Source organism: Catharus ustulatus, chromosome 6, assembly GCF_009819885.2.
Source record: "Catharus ustulatus isolate bCatUst1 chromosome 6, bCatUst1.pri.v2, whole genome shotgun sequence".
Lineage (NCBI taxonomy): Eukaryota > Metazoa > Chordata > Aves > Passeriformes > Turdidae > Catharus > Catharus ustulatus.
In genome coordinates this window covers 13,777,796-13,796,942 of record NC_046226.1, presented here as the reverse complement: position 1 = coordinate 13,796,942, position 19,147 = coordinate 13,777,796, and positions in this window count along the sequence as shown.

Here is a 19,147-nt window from a genome sequence, read left to right as displayed (position 1 = left end):
TGGTTTCAAAAACATACAAAGAAAACATTTTCAAGAATAAAGTGTCTCCTAAGTCCCTGAACTAACATCAGTGGTGGCTCATTCATTCTCTCAGGTAGAACATTACAATAGTGAAGAGAAGCTGTAGAGAAGGGTAGTAAAAGTTGAGGGGAAAAAAGGATGATGTGGAATCCAGACAGATGAAGAAAAAAGTCTTAGGAAAGGAGGGAAGGGAAGGGAAGGGAAGGGAAGGGAAGGGAAGGGAAGGGAAGGGAAGGGAAGGGAAGGGAAGGGAAGGGAAGGGAAGGGAAGGGAAGGGAAGGGAAGGGAAGGGAAGGGAAGGGAAGGGAAGGGAAGGGAAGGGAAGGGAAGGGAAGGGAAGGGAAGGGAAGGGAAGGGAAGGGAAGGGAAGGGAAGGGAAGGGAAGGGAATAAAAAATGTGTGATGTCAGAAGAACATGATAAGAAAAGATAGAAATGGGGAGAAACAGAAAAGAGAAAGAAATATCATGAAGACACACACTGCTTTGCTGTTGGCAGAAGTAATTTCCCTTGCAGAAAAGAGTGCAGGGAGAACAGCTAAAAGGAGAATTTAATTCTGATCTGCTGGAAATCCATCATTGACTCATGAGACCTGGCAATTCTTCCAGTCCACTTTAAGCCCTAAGTGAGTTGGAGCACTGATCAAAGCCTACAGGCCAGCTTAGCCTATAACCCCATCTATCTCCACATTATACCTGAATTTATTAAGCAATGCAACTGTGCTAAGCATGTTTCTATCAACATAGCTTTCCTGCTGCTGACTGGAATGCACATATGCCAATTTATTTTTTCTGTATGAAACTGCCCCATACTTGCTAGGGATACCTGGAGTTGAGTTGGAATATATTTGTTTCACATGAGGAATTTACATGAAGGCCAGAGAGTCACTGCAGAAAGCCAGGGTTTTGTTATCTCTTTTTAAAATTCCCTATCAGAATTAAGTAGACTGATTTAAAATAAATTTTTTGAATGTGACTACTGCTATTGCTGCATAGGCACATCAAACAAATGCATGGGTTGATCCACCTAAACAAATTATTTGTTCTTCCTGATGCAAAATCCTGGAGGATTTGGTCATTGTGTCTTACACACCGTTAAGGCTCACCAGGCAAAAGTAGGCTTTCTCCTTCACTTTTCTTTTGGGTGATTGAGTATGAAGTCCAGCTCACTGCACATCCTTATGTGAGATAGTTTAACACGGTACCTCGAGGCTCTGTGGTCCCAGAATGCAGCGCAGCTCACTGGCAGTAGTTCAGCTGAAGACTAAACATTTGGCTCAGTGACAGCAGAGCTGCCAAGAGTTGGCAACAAGAGACTCACAGGGAAGCAGCAGGCTGCTAAACCCTTTCACATTTTTAATTAGATCCACACACCCATGTCTTTGAGCTATCATAAATATACAGATGACATAGAGAGCATTATTTGGGGTAAGGGAAAAAAAAAAGGAAGAAAAGAAAACTGTACTGTGGTATCTCTTACCTTATTAAAATAATTTACCTACAGCTAGTCTGTGGAACTAAGGGGGGAAAGAAAGGGGTTGTGACATTTAACTCAGATAAAAGTGTCTCCCTGCCTACAGTCGAATTCACCCTGCACACCGAGGATGCAGGGTCCTGCAATGACTGACACATCGCCTTAGCTGCAATAGCATCACCAGAAGAGGGCATTATTGGCAGCAGCAACTCCACTGTGCAGTTTCCCAGAAGAGCTATACATTCAAGCTCTAAGTATTCTTAAGTGTGTATCTTGCGATGATGTTTTTGTTAAAATTATTTGTTTGGTTTCTTTTGTCATTTGCACTGTTGTTACTACATTAGAAAAACACTTGGATATACTAAAAACTCATTTTCTTTTCTTATTAATTTCTGTGCAAAGATATTTTCCAATTTCAGTTTTTCCTAAACTTTCTTTCTTCCTGACTTTCCTGTTAAACTTCTTCCTTCAAAATAATGAAGAATAATGAAAATAATTGGATTGGTTGTTTAATTCCTTTATTTTTTTTATTAGTGATTACACAGAACAATTCCCCTGCCACTCATCATTTTTTTTTATCTGACACCATTGAGATCAACAGTAATAAAGACATACATCAAGTACATTTTATAATGGCAATTGACATCATCATATAGGACAATCCAACAGATAGGGTTAAAAGATCTCTTCTTATGTATAAGGACTGTGACACTCAAAGTATTGTCTCTTGTCTCTTTTGTTGCAAAGCCTTTACATTTTATTAAAAATAAAAACTGCAGCTGTATTATCCATCTGCAGTGTAAAAACATGCACAAAGGGTCTTTGCAACTGGCCTGGAAGGGCTAGGGTTTTCTTCTTGTATTTCTCCTAATTTTAAAGAAAATCTAATAATGAAACAAAGTACTTGAAATACTGTAGGGGCAAAAAGGAATCCCATGTTGTCTCGCCTGGAAGCAAAATTTTATAAATAGACACTATAGCAAACATAAAAAAAAAATTCTGTGCAAAGAAACCAACAGATAATGTGTATTTAACATAGCCCATTTATTCCAAACGGTGTTAGCCATACACTGCCAGTTAACTCTGAATGTGCAAACCACAAGAAAGTCTCTTCATCTCAGATATCTGGAAAATTGTTCATATCAACTTTGCTTTTTTCTCCTTTGTGAGTTAAACTCAGCCATGTCTTACTTCCCTTGATTTTTCTCCTGGGTACTTCACCACAAAGTGACAGGCACAGAGGGACCCAGTACTTTTGTCTCCTTGTGCATCCAGGGCAGGTCCCTGGTAAACATTTCTGCCAACAAGGTCTGTGACCACTACCAGTAAATCTGCTCTGACTTTGTGTCCCCAGAAGCTTTATTTCTCCCTTAGTATGGACTCTGCTCTGCACCAAAGAGCTGAATGCATAGGAAGCACCTCTTACAAATGGACTGGGCCACTACAAACCTTCACACCGTAAGGTTGTGAAGACATGTCAAGACTGTTAAATCATTGTGTGGGGCACCTTTTTAACATTTGTAAAATGATTAGCAAAATAAAACTTCTCTCTTGATTTGGGTACCAGCATCCAATTAAGTGAATAAAAATATTAAAAAATATATAAATACAGATAAACATAATTGATCCTCTTAACAGTTTACTGCTGTTAGTAATGAGGTACACTTCTTAGGGGAAGATTCTAAAAGACATACTTTTGTGAAGTAAAAAAAAAAAATAAAAAGGAAAAAAAATTACAAAAAGACGATTAAAGAATCAGCCTAGAATATTAACCCCAGATTTCCACCAAACTTCCACATGACAGAAGCTCAAGAACATTTCACAGGTACAGACATAGAAAAAACATCTACTAACAATAGTACTAATAATACTGTTTCGCTATATCAGCTATGTTATAAAACAAATTTCTTTGATAGCTAAACAATATTGTTCATATTTTCTGTATGAGTTGTATCAGTATTAAATAAGCAAGTTTCAGTGTAATTAATACAAGTGATCTTGTATCTCAGTTACATGTATCTTATCTGGAAGAAGGCATTTTAACAGAGATGTACTCTTTAATGAAGTCTGGGCTTTAGTTTATCAGAAATTCAAAAGAAGGAGTGGTGCCTCTTTTCTTCCCTCTCACTGTCTTTCTTCCTTATTTTCCTCTGGAAGGTCCCTATCTTGATACCAACCAGCCCCAAGCATGTTTACTATAACTGTCCAACAGAGGTAAATATCTGTGCTGATTCATTAAAATTCTTGTTCAGATCTGATCAAAACCTGGATGTCAAATCTGCGGTCTGCCCATGCAGGCTTCCCCACGCCAGCCTTTTTCAGACCTGCCAAGTTACCAGGCCCCTGGCTATTAGCAATTTTATTCAGAGGTTTCAGCAGAAAAATGGACAAGTGAGAAGCAAGAATGGAAAATCCTGTTTAAATCATCTACTCTATTTCCATGTCACTGCTGGAAACTTTGCTAAATTTACAGACTTTGCTGTCATCAGTGCTAAAAGAGGTTTCTGTGTACAGCTTTTGCTGCATCAGATCCATGCAGCAAGCTGTTAAAAAAGATGGGGTAGATGGGTGTGATTTTGACCTTTCCAGAGTGAGTTGTGCCTCTCTGGATGTAGAAAGAACTAAACCAGTTTGTGCACACTGGTGTGATCATTTCCACCAACTCCACTGAGCCTTGGGCCAGCCCTGAGGGGAAGAGAAACAAGAACGATGGTTTGTGTTTGTCCCCGTCACCAACCTCCCATACCTATGCACCCAGAGTGAAGTGAGAATGCATAGACCTGGTCTTGGACTGTTCCTTTGTGGGCAGAGGGGACAGAGGTTTCTCCACTGATGTTTTGAGATGTCTAGGCAAAAGGCAGTCCCCAAAACTCAAACTGGATAATGTAGCACAATGGTGCCTCTCAACACCTTTCCCTGCAGAGATCATTTGTTTAAGCATGACATGTCAAACCTAAAGCACAAAGCATTTGTTTCATAGGGTCTACCTATGACACTAGGAAAATTGGCAGAATGCATGTCTGGCTGTAAGACATGGTCAGAAATCTGCAAGTGAAATGTTAAATTCCAGTGCCCAAACACAACTGAGTTCTTCTGTGTTTCCCCTTTCTGGCACTGAAAATGAAAGATGGGGGAAAGCAAAGCAAAAAATGTGCCTTTGTGCCACTGTAAATCTGGTTCAGAGATGCTTTCCTTTGGCTCAGCCAGCAATCAGCCTTTCTTGGATTTCCTTACTTCCAGAAATGGCTGAAGGACATGTTTGGCACATCCTTCTTTTAGTGCAGCCCTCCCTCCTTACATCCAGAAGCAGGTTATACGGCAGACCCTGTGCTGGCAGTATTCAGAAGGGAGCACAGCACAGAGAGCATGCCTGAGAGTCCCTTACCAGGCACTGCTTGGTCCAGCTGCACTGGAGAGGTCAGATTTGTGATCTGACAAACTGTGCAAATGCAAGTGTAACTCTTACCTGCCCCCAAAGTTTTCATTATTGGGCTCACGCACTGCAATACCATGCTAAATTTTTTGAAAGAGTTTTTGGCTCTGAAAAACACATTTCAATCACGTTGATTTCCCTTTGCTGCTCTAGCTAAAAAGGCATGTCCAGGAAGTATTTATTTTCAGGTAAAGAGGCAGCTTTCATAGTCTCTTTCATCTTTTAATGAGACACAAAAAATATACTACTTTAAATCAACAGCACTGAATCCAATTAAAATATATGAAAAATGATATCTAGTTTACTGTCAGACTTTGCAGATGTCTTGCATCTCACAGACAAAAAAATCCTATACACTTGCTTGTCAAAGAAAAATAATTTAAATATTAACTTTTTCCTGGTTTGTTATTTAAAAGAATCATGTTTTTTAATTGCTAGCATATATTCATATTGTCCTCATTTCTGTCAGCAAAATAGTTCTAAACAACCCCATTTTAGCAAGCAAATTTATTACAGTTATAAATAAAGTGATTATTTCAGCAGCTGTAAAATGTTCCAATACACACTACAACTACTTCTCCAGTAAAAGTTCTAAAGGCATCATTTTGTGCATTCGATGCTATGAGCAGTAGTAGTCCAGGGTTAGGAAAGCTACTTTTCCTCAAACCAGTTTTAACGAACCCAAAAACTACACTTAGTCCCACAAAACTCACAATAATAAAACTCCATTCAGTACTACCTTAACTAGTCTTACAGAAAGGAATTCTTAAACACATAAAATAGACACCAGAAGTTTGCTTTTTGATGAGAGCAAGCACCAACCCCCCCTCCCCAGTCTTCCCCATCCTTTCACAAAAACTCCTCTCATCCCTAACACATTAAAAATCAGGAAAAATATTTCAGGCACTTCCCTGTAATAAGCATATAATTTTGAATCCATGTGGTGTTTTCTATTGTTTGTTGTTGTTGTTGGGGTTTTTTATGTTTGTTTGTTTTTCCTATCAGGTGTACTGCAAAGGTTTTATTTAGTGTGCCTTTATTTCAGCATAACAAGGAATATCTGATTTCAGATCACCCCTATATTCTATCCTGAAGATAGGATCCATTCACTGAAGGCCAAGAGAAAAAAAAAAATCACAAGTGCTGTTGCAGTCATTGTGAATTTTGTCTCTGACTTCAGAGAGGCCAAGATTTCTCTCTCAATAGTCCCTTGTTTATAGATCACAGTATCACCTTAGGCCTTTTGGCCATAAGATTGTACTTTAGCTTGGAAAATTTTTATTTAGGTTTCTGCCCTTTCTTCTCCGCTAGCCCTGCTTCATGCTCTTCTTTTAATCTGAGTTTAGAAGAGTGGAGGAGCAGAGTCAGTCACTAAGGACAGGGCTTGGAGGTTGAGAGAAGGGAGCACTAACCTGTGGTCATTAAATTTAGTGGGGTTCAAGAAAGTCTGTCAGGACAAGCTCGGTTCAGCCTTCCTCAGACTTTTCTCTACTAGAAAAATTTCTTACAGATCCTTCAGCTGCCTGTTCCAGATATCCTATAAAACTGAAGCTGAGCACACGCCTATCCAGACACCACTGACTGATGCCTGTAACTCACTGCCAAAACGTAGGAGCAGGAGCGTGCAAACTAATCATTGCAGCAACTACGCATTTAAAACTGTTTTCCACTAACAAGCAGAAATAACATCCCATCCCACTTCCATCCAGGAGCTAGTAATACTGCCAGCTAAACTTCCTGAGTTCTTTTCAGCCATGAACCACAGAATGCTGAAATCAATAGGAACTTTTCCTAATCCAAACATTGTTTTGCAAAGGACAACTGCAAGTCTTCTCCCACCCACACCCAGAACAAGGTTCCTTCATTTATGAAATGCCCATAACTAGCAAAGATGTTTTCATTCCTACCTTCCCTGGCAAAGTCCCAGGTACAAGCAGCAACAAGCACAGGAAGCCTGATAATCTGCCAAACCTGACTCCAGCATTCTTTGCTCCTCACATGACAGATCAGATACTTGGTCAAAACATCTCTGACAATGCTGTTGTCCCTCCAATATTAAGGTAGTCTGATTTTTTAGGAAAAAGCTAGATCTATTTGTTACTACCTCTTCTATTTGCCCTGCATAGCCTCTAGATGCTTACTATAGTAACCACCTCTCTTTCCTTCATTTCTATGCACCATTGCCATCCTTAAATACAGAAAACTTGTCATGGATAGTCACTTTCTCAGAACAAAGCATGATCTTTTCTTCTATTAAAATTAAGCATTCTGTGTCCAGTTTTCTTACAAGTTATGCCCTGGATAAATCTAAGGCAAGAAATTTTAAGAACCCTCCAGTGATCCACCATTTCACTGACTCTGAAATTATTAAACCTGAAATAAAAGCAAGTTTGTACATTTTGAGTGTGTCAGTATGGACATTTTCCCTAGTTCAAACCATCCTATTTACCTGCATCACCTTCTAAAGAAACCAGACACAGGGTTATATATTCTCATTTGAGTTTGAAAGTACCATGAATGATGTTTTGTTTTTCACCCTTCTGTTCTATTTTCCTGCCTCCTTTCCAAGGTCCAGGTCTGACACTTCTGACACATTTACCTGATCAAGAGAAAACCTGGGCTCTAATTCCAACTTTTCATTGCCCTTCTTGGTGTCCCTAGGAAATCACCTTACCTCTGCCCTTCTGCTTCCAGTGTTACTTCCTGCTTGCAAACACAGACAAGACCATAACTTTCCCTCTGTGTTTTCCCAATGCATCCAAATGGGATGTTGGTGGAGAAAGTAAAACAGCTGCTGTATAGTCTCAGTAAATTATCATAACACCCCTAATCCATGCAGTGCCGTGAATATTGGGGGAATATTAAGTAAATCAGTGCTTCATTTGTATCAGTGTTCTAATGAGGAGGGAACATTTTCATCTTTCTTGTCTAGTTTGTGTACATGAAACTTAAAATGAAAAAGCTTAGATATATACTGTCATCACATCATGGAAAATTCAGTCAGGAATTCCATTATGTTCTCTTCTAGGGAAAGGAAGTCATTGCTAATATATAACATATCATGAAGAAACACAAACAACCTAGCAAGACCTCTTCCTCTCTTTTCCCCTCCTGAGGGTCAATGGTTATTTCACAGGCCATTTCAGTGTCTGTTTGTGCTGAAAAAGGTATGTGTACCTGTGACCTGGATGAATAATGGTGGTGATGCTTTAAGCCCAAATGAGATGCAGCACTGAAGTGTCTGACATGAGGCAGATGCCATAATGCTGATGCCACCACTGCAGCTGTGGGGGTTAAAAGGGCTGCTCTTTTCATTATTTAGACAATTCATTAACAATCAAGGCACAGCGCAACTGGTGAGCACCTTGCATGGTCACTTCCATGTTGTATTCTTACAAACAAATTTGGATCATCTGGTGGCTTTCAGCACTGCACAGCCAGGTTGCCAATTTCTGGCCTAACTTCAGTATTGCTGCCTGCTGACAGAGGGGTGCTGCTGAGACAAGCATGACTGGAAAGTGAAGGACAATAAAGATGCTCTGTTTTACAGGATCCTTTCAGGAGATGCACCAGTTTCATGGGAAGTTTTGTTTCTCCCAGGACAAAAGCTACTGCATTGGCTAATAGAAGGAGGAGTATTACATGATGATGGATGTGAGAAAATGACACACCAAAACAAAACAGCACGCCCCGTTTCTTCCCTAGGGCAGAGAGGGGAAGAACAAACCACGTGTGACAATGTCAGTCATGCTACTTCATGGACTGCTCTGGGACTTCCAGATACTACAGCAATGTGGACAACATAAGAACCTGTTTGAGGCTGCATAACATAGCAGTAAAATGCCAACAACTTGAACGTCATGCTCCAGATTTTTAAGATAGCCTGAAAAAGCACTGTCAGCTTTTTGGCATGTTTTTTTTTATCTGCATGCTGGCCTAAGAGCACCCCAGAGGAGTCCTCTATATGGTGTCTGTACAAATCTGTGAAAAAAAATGAAGGGACTTATTAGGAATTAGCCTTGAGTTATTTCAAGTTGGAAGCAGAAAAAAAAAGTACAATTATTTTCATAGCATTCCATTTCTATATTTTCTAAATGAAAATGGAAATGTCCCATTTACTGATAATTTTCTCTTTTAGGATCTTAATAATTTTAGTATTAGAAAAATAGAATTTAGGAGATAAAATTACAAAAAAAAATCTGGAATTGTTGAAGAAAAACTGATGATTACCCTGCATGCTTTTCTCCATCTGAATTATATGAGAAAAAATTTTATATTTCTGTTCTTGTTCTTTATTTAATTTTATCTCCATGAGGAAAATTATTTCTCATCCTATTTGTGTCCAGAATCTCCACTCTTGTGTCTCTGCAATATAATATTGAAGGCCACCATAAAGATGACTATGTGGAGTCTGAGATATTTTAGCTATTTTATATAGTAGAGCAGTCCTTTGCCACACTATTTTGATTTGTTAGGGCAGTGTGCTCTAGTAAATCAAAATAGTGTGCATTTAAAATTAACCTGAACACCTAATAATTCTTCTGGATTAGGGTATGGACAGTAGACCACAGAATAAAAAAAACTGTATATAATCATGTTCCAGATCTTTCACAAACACAAGAAGAGCTATCTAAAATTCACCTTTGCTTTTTTTAATAATGAAACTGTTTACAAAGGTATGAACTGGATTTTTACAATGATGTTTAAAATTTGAGTAAGTGTTAGCATAAAGCAAAAACATACAATATCTAACATAAGACCTGAACATTTCTCAAGTACGAAAATCTCAAAAGAAAACTGAGCTAAGGTTCAGTTCATCTGTATAGTCAATGTCAAACTGTTTTATAATAATTTCACATTGTTCTTTCATCTTGTTCCTCTACTCCTCCAACTCAAAAGATAATGAGAAATAAGGGGCAAGAATGCAAATGGTCAATGGAAGACAAATACAGTAAATAACAGAATGCACATACACAGCTGCCTATATAAAGTCTCTTGAATAAGCGTTTTCAAAGGAAACAATAAGTTAGAGTTCTTTTAGAATATCACAACTTATGAGTTTCTGGGCACAAAAGGGAGAAGAAAGTGAAGGAAAATCTGGATATTTGCTGCAAAGCATTAACTACATTCCTTCCAATAAAAATTATCGAAAAGCAAATATGTAAAGAACCAAGCTAGAGATATAACTTGCCTTGAAACTGTAAAGGCCATATCTCAAAACACACATTATCTACTTAAAATACACTGATGTTATCCACCACCTCGATGGTATTTATAAACCCTTTCTCTCTTTTCTTCTGTAATTTTATTTTAGACTCATGGCTTTTCCCAGTCTTCAGTCCTCCACTAAGGGAAAATAAAAATAAAAAACCTCCCAACCTTAGAAATCTATTCAACCAGAATAATTTTCAACTAGAAAATGCCTATTCAACCACCTTCAGCCTTATATGAACCTTTCTGCAATTTACTGGAAAAATAAAGAGCCAGGCAATCTTTAAAGCATCTTAATTGTTCTCTGAGTGTAATAGAACCCTCAGGAGACATGACCCTAAGTTGGCTGTAAATCATATTTGATTCCATGGACTGGGCTATTTCTCCCTGTCTATGGTACATATATGACATAAAAGTAGATTATTAAATCACACAGATGCTTATTTTTCAAGCAGATGTTATAAGTCCTTTCTTTTTCTTTTCTTTTTTTTTCTTTTCTGTCTTTTCACAGAGAAAGACAGGAAATGGATATGAAAATGGCAGGGGGAAAAATGGTTTCTTTAAAGTTAAAAGGGGGTGAGAAAACAGTAATTAATCTGCCACAGCTCTTACAAATTTTTTTCCAAGAAGGCCTAGTCAATCAATCTTCCTCCAATCTGCCTACCATTGTCCTTTTACCACCAGTATATCATCCCTTCGCCCACAAACTCATTTACCAGTTGTTTCCCTTCCTTTCCTGAATTAAAACTCCACCAGCCTGAAATGGTTCAAAATCCTCCTCCAAGTTATGCCAAAGAGCTTCTCAGAAACCTCAGGCACACACCTATGCTCCAGGCTGAGAACCACTCTCTCCTCATTTAACCTTGAGGAGCTCACACCACACCCTTGGCTCCGGGCCGGCAGGATCCTCCTTCTCTGTCTGCAAGAGGAGCACACCAGCACCCATCCTCTCATACAGATAACCAACCCCAGAGCGGGATGGCTTCCTTTTTATGAGACAGTCCTTAATGAATTTAGAGGAATTCATCTGCTGTCAATCCATGATCCTGTTCGCAGTTAGCACTGAAAATAGAATAGTAAAAGTAACAGGAAGAAAGAACTGAAGATCCTAGGCTTTGCCCCTGTAGGGAGCAAAGAAAACTACCTTACCAAAGCTTGTCTCTCCTTTGCCTTATGTTTGTAGCTATAAGGTATAAGGTTTTCTTCCCAGCAGATTGATCTTTGAAGGGATGAATAAGCTCCAAACCAGAAAATATTGGCCTGTTATAAAAATTTAAAAGCAAGATGATAGCTGTGACTTAGTTTATCAAATCTACAGTAATCATCTCCCTCTCTTCTACTCTGCATATATTGCAAATATGTGCACACCACAGTAGTTTAAATGTGATTGTGAGGCACCAACCAACCAGACCAAGAACAGTCAACAGCCTAGTCAAAAAAATAGTGTTTATAAAGCTGTATGCAAGTAGGCTTATGGACAAAAAATCGTGGGGCTAAATTCATGTGCATTGTAAAATCCCAGTCACTAATTACAATATAGGAAATAATATTTAAATGTAAGAAGCAGCTTTTTTACCTTCAGAGTGATCAAACACTGGAACTTGTTACCCAGAGGACTGGTCTCCATCCTTGGAGATACTCAAACCCCCAAATGGACGTGGTTCTAGGAAACCTGTTCTAATCAATGCTGCTTTGAGACGGAGTTTGGTCTATCTGGTCTCTAAAGATCCTTGCCAACCTCAGCCACTGTTACTTTTGGTTCTGTGGATGACCTTGGTGCTCTAGTACTTTCTCAAGGACAAATACATCTGCCATGAGCCAGACCATAGGACTATGTACATATAGTCTCTGTCTCCCACTGTTACTGTGGTGGTCAGAAGCAACCAGTGTAAGATGAAGAAAACAGAGGTGTTTCTTTAAAGATCCTTGATGCTGCATGCTGAAAGGGCAGATGGAGTTTGAAGGAAAGGGAAATGTAAATGTGCACATGAACTGCAATGGTACAGAGTGCAGTTGGTTCCTGAGTATTACCAGGCATTATCATGCCTGGTTTTGAGATGTGCACTACAGCACGGAAGAGAACTGTGACTCCACCTGTTTGGTGCACAGCTGAAGCAGGGATGCACTGCAGCATGTGGAGCAGGGCAACAACATCCTGAGGCTGACCATCTCCTTAAGGTGCCATCTCTCTCTGCAACTCCAAAGGCAATCTAAGGGAAAAGCATTCAATCCCTAGGACAGTTGCCTTACTGAAGAGCCTAAAGACACTTATGTAATGTGGACTGGTAGGAGGCACAAATCCTCCTAAAGCTGCCTTAAGGCACTCGACAGCCACACCAGTTCAAGGCTCACTTTAATGCGGCAAGTCTGGTCTCCCATTTGAGGAAAACAGCATTACCATTACAGACTCACAAAGCAGGTGGGCTATATAACATTAAAAACTTTTTCTGAAAGGAAAGCAGAAGGGTGGGAGATGCAAAATAAGTACTGAAGAAGCATAAAGCACCCACCAGGGTTTCCTTAGCAAAGATTAAATGCCAGCGATTTAGTCAACAATAAGAACAAATATGGAGCAGTATGTCTGCAGCTCTCTTGAGAGCTCAGTATAGCCTGTTACCACTTTAATATTAGAATTAAATGAAGAAAATCAAGAAAGCAACTCATATTTGACCTCTGGGTATTCTGCTCAATACGTCCAGCATAGCCCAAAGGCATATAAGCTAATGAAAATTATTAACCCACTAGCTGCTGTCTTAACATATGCCAGGTACAAAACAAGCATCCTGCAGTTTCAAGGCAGTTTATTTTGGTCCCAGGAAGCATGCTATGTATCTCACTTCCCAGGAAGACAATGCAGTTCTGACATGAGGTTACAGTACAGATGGAGTGCTGGTTGATTGCATAATGGTCTGGTGTTGGAGAATTCAAACGTGAGCTGTCTCTATAGATTGGAAATGTCTGTCTTGCACCATTTCCAGGTTTGTTGTCACTCATAATATTTGAGGGAATGCTTCATGAACCAATAATGCATCTGTGCTGAAAATGTTCCACTGGAGCTGTCAACCATCCTATTAGCGCACTCACTGACACTGGCCACAATCTTAAAATAAAAAATAGTTTCATTGAAGGATGTACTTGAATTTTTTCAATATTAAAATAATAAATAAATGATGGCATGTTTTCTGTTAAAAATTTAAAATGCAACTGTATCTACCAGAGCTCACTTTGCAGACACACAGTAATTCATTTAGATACAACATCTGAAAATCTCTGAACATATAAGTAACGTGCATCTCTTAGTGAATTACAACATTCCATATTTTCAGGTGCTAATGACCATTAAAAGCACTATAAATACACACTCTATATAAAGTGTAAAAACCGGTGGATTTTTTCCTCCTAAATTTAAGCATATTTTTACCTTGTCATTCAATTCTTCAGAATACAGAGTTCTGAGATGTCCAAGACACACTTTTCTTCTTCTAATCAGGCAATATATATATAAATGTAGCCATTTTAAAGAATGCAACCTGATGACTTTCCAGAGTCTGCACTGTATTTATGTGCCTTTCTTGGTGCTGTGTTGTCTCCAGAATCATGTAAAATACTACAATTTAGCTCTTTACCAGTAACTCACTGGGAACAGAACAGACTTCCAGTTTTAGGATGAAGCTTTTGTGACCAAGCACTGAGGAAAAGATGGCAACAAGCAATCTTTGTTTCCTGACCTGACCAGTCTTGCCCTTGGTATTCCTTGCCCAGTATTCCAAAGGTGCCATTCTCTAATGGAGAGTCATGCTCAGTGCAGGAAAAGCTGCATTTAATAAAGTTCATGTTCAGCAAGTTAAAAGCTTTGAGGAATCAGACTGAAGCTGGGTCGGAAATTATTTTTCATTCCTGAATATTCTTATTATATTAGTAATTGTTATCTAAACAAAAATTAGTAGTGTGATGCCATTGAAAAGTGATAATTTTCTGGGGTGTCTACCCTGTGTAGGTCACAGAAAGTAATTCTTTGATTGCACTTCTCAAGTTTTGGGAGTACACTGAAGTATGTAGGCTTCAGGAAGTTACAGGCAGACTGAAGAGATTTTTGCCCATGAAGAATGTTTGAAGGAAACAAGTTTGTTTAGGTAAGAGCAGGCAGAAGGGAACATAATAAATTTGTTCCATTCCTTAACTCAGTTTATCTTTTTTTTCTCTAGTTTAAATCAACCACAAGACATTGTGATTTATAGGGCTTATTCCACCTAAAGCATCTGGAAGCATTCGCTGCCAGATTGTCCTTTTCCTGGGCTTCAGCAGCATCAATGGTAGCACCATCCTTGCTGATAATTTGACCAGAGATTGGAAAGAAGTAGGCAGCCTCTTTTGCAGCAGTGGAAATGAGGCTTGAACATTAGGACAAACTCCCCAAACCAAGCAAACTCCAATCAGGTGTGCAGGAATAGATCACATGCTCAGGGTTTACAAGCTTCCTTCCTAGAAGCCTTTTAGACTACATCACAATTAGGAATAGCATGGGCCCAGCTGAGTATACATCAGCTATGGTCTTGGACAGGCCAATCTCTTGTGACTCACAACTGATGCAGCTCTGGATTTCAGTGGTGATTTTACAATCCTAGCTCCAGAAGAATACAGAAAATTATAATTATTTTTTGTTGAAAAAAAATCTGGGGAAAGAAAAAGAATTTATTCTAAGTGCTTTGTTTTAAAAATCAAAAATATTCAGTTAAATTTAATGTAAAATAATTCTGGAATTATTATTATTTTTCTAAGCATATATTCAGGGTAGCTACAATTTCTCTCTTAGAAAATATGGAACATGATTAAGTTAAAATTCTTTTTCCAAAATATTTCCAAGTCAAAGTGTTTATTAAAACTGCTGCTTTCTCAAAAGCAATATGTTCTTGGCTAAAGTATGTAACTAAAAAGTTAACAATCAGTGCTAATCATCACAATATATAGAATTTTAATGGATTCAGTGACAAGGCAATTCTTTCTTCTAGTATACATATGACCTACTCCTAGGTACAGCACACACATGGAGGCCCTGAGATCATGGATTACTAAGAATTTGAAGAAGAATTTGAAGTAAAACATTCAACCTGACTGGAGTATTGTGGTTTTGGCAAGTATATACTTCTTCCAGTGGTATTGCTAACACTTAGCCTAGATTGAGCTTGAGCTAAATCTGTTCATGAGCACTGGTCTCATTCAGGGCCTGGAACAGTGAGGAGATAATGATGTTATTGTAAGTATTAAGCATTTTTACACCAAATGCTGCTCGGAATGTAGCAGATATTCAAATGTACCCTTTAAATAATACCTTTCCTCCCAGTGCTCTCAAACTACTACACAAACTACAGATGCCATACCACTGAAACTCCTTTTTCAGCTTTGGAGAACTTGTGAAATGTTCATGAAATGTTATTTCCATCTTTAACAGAAAGGTTGTTGCAAGACCTTCTCTGTATTTCAACATTTAAAATTTATATGGTCCTACTGGCATTTAAAGGAACAGTTATGACCTATTCCCAGCTCACTAAACACTCCACTGAGAATTCCAGATAGTTACAGATGACCCATAGCTCCCCTCAGTCCCTACCTTCCTTCATCCTGAGCAATGGTGAAAACTGGGACTCCTGTCACACCAGCCTTTTCCAATGCCTCTTTATATTAAGACAGGTCAGAAGGGGTCACCGGTCTTTGATCTACTCTATTTCTTCATTCTTGTTTTAAACTGCCCAGCCTTTCTCACATTCCAATAACTCGTGACAATGAAAGCAGCAGCTGTCTGCTCTGCTTTATAACTAATAACTTCTGTTCAGAGTGGAAGGGAAAACCAGCTTTATTTTAAATGCAGGATTTTCTATTGGACAACCTAGCACTAATTGCTTTATGTTGTGCTCTCATCTCGCCTCTTACTCCAGGAATACCTACAGACCACCTCTGTTTTCCCTCTGCCTGTTTCTACCCCTCCTCATCTCTGTGCAAGAGCAAGAAGCAGAACTTTGCTACCTTTGTGATTATTAGCAGCCCTGGGTTCATACTGATTAGTCCCAGTGGCACAGGGTTAATGAGTTAAGTGTGCTTATTCAATTAAGCCACCTCTTTGTTTTAGCTCACATAAATTTTAACCTGATCGCTTCAAAATTACCTTTGGCACTATTCAGTAATAGAATAAATTGAATAAATTGAATCAAAAGAAAAATGAAAGCCTTCTTAGTTCTTAAGTATGTGTGTACTTGATTTGCCCTCAGTAAAAATAAATGGATAGAAAGCTTAGTAGAGGCATTCTGATTGAGTTGATCTACAGTTTACATCATGGAACACAGGCAAACTGGAATTGTTTTGGGTCCTGGCCTAATGTTTGGAAGAATTTGGCATGCTTACAAATTCTACGTTGTTTTCAGTCAGAGTTACTCAGTTATCTATTTTCTTCAAAATGCCCTTGGACTATATTTTACTTACAGCAACTACTACAGTGCATTAGCTTGAACAGAGGATGAACGAGCCATTTCACTGGAACACCTTTTTCTAACATAGCTGCAGAACACAGCAATTTACTTTTCTCAAAGTTGCATTTTTGGGACTGTAAATTAGTAGTGGATGTCACCCTGCAGCATGGACGACCAACGGATGGCTGCAGTTAAAGCACAGCAGACCGCAAGGGTTTTTTTAATCTGTAAATAAGATGTTGAAAGAAAAGCCAAAGTTTCCTGCAGTGACTCTTTGGCATACTAAAAAGGTGTTTGATTTCAAATGCTGATTATCATTGAGAAGCATCACATTTGAATCTCTCTGATTAAATGGAGGACTTTCATAATGGCATTACTAATTACATTTGTATACACACTGACTGCCCTTAAAAATACCCTCTTAAGGTAAGATTCACCTCATCTAACATTAATCATTTAAAAATTAGGCACCTAGTCTAAGCCAATTATCTCAGCTACCTCTGTTTTCCGTGAGGAGAGACAGACCCCTCCAGAGCATGATTCATCCCACGAATCTTAGAAGGGAATGAATCCCTTGGTAGCTTGTTCCACTTATACTATGATGTCATCAAACACACTTAGGTGAAATGACTTATTCTCTGACTACAAATGAGAAGCTGGATAAAAATTTTAAAAATCAAACAACGCACTAAAAAACCCACTAAATGAGTCAACAAAATCTTTCCAGTAATGACATATGAAATGGGATGTTATGAAAATTAATGCAATGTTATTCATCCATTTTCTTTTCTTCACATAACAAGGATATTGTCCTTAGAAATGGTGACATTTTGATTATATTCAGTGGTGCACAGAATGCCCTGACCTGAAAAAAATGAAGTTTTTTACTATGAAACTTTTGGCAGGCAAGCAATTTCAATCTCCCTGCATTCGAATGATTCGAGTCCATTCTCCTGGGGATGATTGCTACCAAGATTTCCATTGGACTTCAGTGATTACAACTTTGAAAATATCTGACATATTTTGATGTTTCCTCTAACATTTGTAGCTAAATTTCCAACTGGAGTATACTCATTTTTTGTTAGAAACTTTAGGAAACCTTGCTGTTTGGCGACTTGCTGCTATCAGTAATGTCACACAGAGGGACATTTACCTGATTCACTCCCTGTATTGCACATAACCAGCCTTTCTTCTGGACTGTGTTCTTCTTAATCACATGCCTTTAAATCAACTTGTAACTCCCCTTGGGGAACATTCATAAAAAAAATATTTTACAGTAAGTGTTTCAAGGAGAAAAGAAAGCTTGTGTGTCCTGTAAAAACATAAAATAAAAATATAAATTAAATCAAATTGCTTTAGGGACCTGCACAGAATAAATTTAAATTAAAATAGTCACAGAGATCACTTACTTATTTGGCAGTTTAATCTGGTCTAGGATCCAGAACTGATTGCTGAACTATCTCCTAGAAATGTGATCTTCAAACTTCATCTTATTCACACAAAGACCTTGGCAGCCCAAACAGGCAGTACATCACTCCAGCTGTATCTCTGCTGCATTGGCCTCTGGTTCTGAATTACAGCATCTATCACATTCTGGCTTTTGCTTGCCAAGCTTTTAAAGGTGTGCTCTTGCTCACTGTACCTTATGAACAGCTTTCCTTTCCATCATTGGGCCTGCTTTTGAAGTTTACTGATATCGACTTATAAAATATTCTTTCTCTGCATGCCTGCCCCTCTGACTACTGTGTAACTGAGACATGCATGCATATCGCAAGTGTCAAGTCCCAGTTTGAAAGTGCTTTGTCTTGCTCATGCAGACTGTGAAAACTTCCACCCATAAATATCTGAACCTCATATGCTTTTAAATCTAGACACAACATACATCCTTTGGTTAAGATCTATTTATAATTAATAGGGTGGCATGGACTGGCAGATTCTTCACTGGAAAGACTATAGACATAAACTCTATGTATGTATGTATACATATATATCTAGAGACATCCTCTATTCCTCTTTTCATTTTTAATACCATCATATATCATATTTGTTTTAAATTATGTTTTGCTCTGAATTTTTATTTTATAATAAATAGATTAATTTTGCATGTTGACAGGATTGGGACTCAAAGTCACATTCTCACTCTTTAGCAACCTGATCATGAAGAGAACCCTGCAGCTTTCAGTACCCTGTCCCTGATTTTTTTCATATTACACTGTTGTGATTTAGCCCCAGCCAGCAGTCAAGCTCCAGGTAGCCATTTCCTCAGTCCCCCACCAGTGGGATTGGGGAGAGAATCAGAAGGGTATAAAACAGAAAACTCATGGGGTGAGATTAAGACAGTTAGTAAGGAAAGTAAAAGCCACACACTCAAGCAAAACAAAATAAAGCATCAATTCACCCCTTCCCATGGGCAGGAAAGTATTCAGACACCTCCAGGAGAGTAGGACCCCATCACATGTAATGGTTAATTGAGAAGACAAAACCCATCACTCCCAATGTCCCCCTTTTTTCTCTTTATATACTGAGAATGATGCCATACAGTCTAGAAC